At 47.5% G+C, this 2,200-nt stretch overlaps 1 non-coding gene across 1 annotated transcript; it reads right to left on the reverse strand.

Annotated features, from left to right (window-relative positions):
- Positions 1-202: 202 nt before the first annotated feature.
- LOC111816772 lies at positions 203-333 on the reverse strand. Its single transcript, XR_002821110.1, has one exon. It is a non-coding gene; the product is annotated as a small nucleolar RNA SNORA66 (small nucleolar RNA).
- Between the last annotated feature and the right edge of the window lie 1,867 nt (positions 334-2,200).

The raw sequence follows: 2,200 nt of genomic DNA on the forward strand, positions 1-2,200 counted from the left end.
CTGCGTCCGATGCTACAGATAGAAAGCAGAGGCCACAAGGTGACTTCCTGGAAGGACAGTGATGATGCAGGAGCCAGCTTCCATGAAGAGAAGCACTGGGCTTGCACAAGGAGCCTCCCGCAGTTCTTCCGGCTCCTTCCCTCTCGCATCTTCTCAGCTGAGCCTTTTCTTTTCTTTTCTTTTCTTTTCTTTTCTTTTTTTACACTCTGTGAGGATAGAAAGGGCACCTCAGGAGCTTCTGAGGCTGGTACATCCTATCACCACTATTACTGTAGCAAACCTGGTTCCCTTAGCTCCTGCCGCATCATGCAGAGCTAGTGATCGAGTTTGCACTGCTGAGCCTTTTCTGCCCTTTGGGATTGCGCCTCTTCTGGGGCTCCCCTCACCACTGCTTGTAGCCGACCCCCCACGTCAGTCTGTATTAGTGTAATGAAGCCCTTTCTCTCCATTCCCCGAGTCTTCCATGGAGTTATTAGAAGGATACCCGCACGAAGCCGACCAAATAGCTCAGTGGATGAAAGCGCCTGCAGGCAGGTGCCGGGGCCTGGGTTTTGATCCCCCAGCCTGCCATGCTGGCCCTGCCCCCGAGGCCCACTGAGACAGCAATTGAGACTGGGCCTGGTGGCACGCACCTGTAATCCCAGCTCTTGGGAGGCTGAAAATAGGCGGATCACTATGAGTTCGATCCAATAGTGAGACCCTGAACACTCTGTAGACCCTTCCCTAAAACACAAAACAAAGAAAGAAAGAAAGAAAGAAAGAAAGAAAGAAAGAAAGAAAGAAAGAAAGAAAGAAACCCACAGGAGTCCATTAACATCAAACGAACTCTGCCAATGTGCGAAATGGGGTGGTCTGTGCCTTATGCAGCCACTGAATCCGCGCCCCTCGCAGTGCACGGGGTACGCTGCCCGCCCCACATCACGGAAGAGGAAAAGGAGCTGCGAACAGCTCAGCTCACTCACCCGCGTCCCATGTGCAGGGAAGTGGAGCTGAGCTTCATTCAGAACCAGCGCTCTGGCTCCAGGACATTGTGCAGCCGCTCGATAATGGGGAAACACGGTGGCATAAAGACATTTATTTAGCTTCCAGCATCTTCTTCAGCCTATTCAGTATATTCTGTTTTTATTTTATTTTTTCAAAGGGGCAATTCTTATTCTGTTTTTAATGAACAAATGAACATATTGGCCCAAATACAATTCGAAAGAGAGAAGTGTTAGGGAGGCAACTGAAACTGTGTCATCTCACAGAAGGCAAACTCTTTAATTCATCTCCCTTCCCTGCAGTTTACCCAGATCATTCTGCTCGGGGCAGAGGATTAGGATCTGATCCAAGTGCAAACGCTACCCAGCTACTGGGATCCTCTTGGATCTGGCTCATCCGACAAGGCACTCACCGGAGTCTTTTCACAGAAATGTTTTACCTGAGGTTCATTATTTGGAGTTAAAATAGCTTAAACATCCTGAAATATCTGGCAATTTATTTTGCAAAAGCCAAATATGGGACCGTGAGAGGTACCTGGGATTTGATGTTGTAATTCGTGGCTTAACTTGTAAAACCACAGATGTAAGTATCATGGAGCTGAATGTTCCAAAGTCTTCATGGCTTCCCTTGTGCCCTGTGTAAGGCTACTGGTGAGCACTAAAAATATCCCTTTTTCATTTGTATAGAATGAAGAAACTTAAAGCACAGAGACGTTCCTTTGGAAGCTCATCCAGTCCAGCTTTTCTGACAGGGTGCTAATGGTTCCCGACTCTTATGGGTGGGCTTTTCAGCAAATGTCTCACCATACAGATTTCAGCTGCCTAAATACCAATAGGAAACAGAAAAAAAAAAAAATTACTATGAGAACAGATGAAGAATTAACAGTGTCAGTAAAGAGATTTTCATCTTCAAGAAATTAGCTCTTTTAAATAACTCGGGTGGTTGTGGCTTGGCTTCAGTGTTTGCTGCATTACTTTCGGGGAATATGAGCTTTGTATAGTCTTCCTTAGTAAATTACAATGTTCAGATAAGAAAAACAGGGCCGGAAAGATAGCTCAGTGGACTAAGCGCTTGCTTTGGCAAGGGCAGGGACCAGAGTCCAATCGCTGGTTCCACATGCCACACCTGCCCCGCCCCTGGGGCATGCTGAGCTGAAGACCTTGTCTGGGTGGGGTGGTGCACAGCTGTAATCCCAGTGCTGGGGAGGCTGAAAACAGGA

The sequence above is a fragment of the Octodon degus genome, unplaced genomic scaffold (assembly GCF_000260255.1).
Source record: "Octodon degus isolate 3935 unplaced genomic scaffold, OctDeg1.0 scaffold00039, whole genome shotgun sequence".
Classification (NCBI taxonomy): Eukaryota; Metazoa; Chordata; class Mammalia; order Rodentia; family Octodontidae; genus Octodon; species Octodon degus.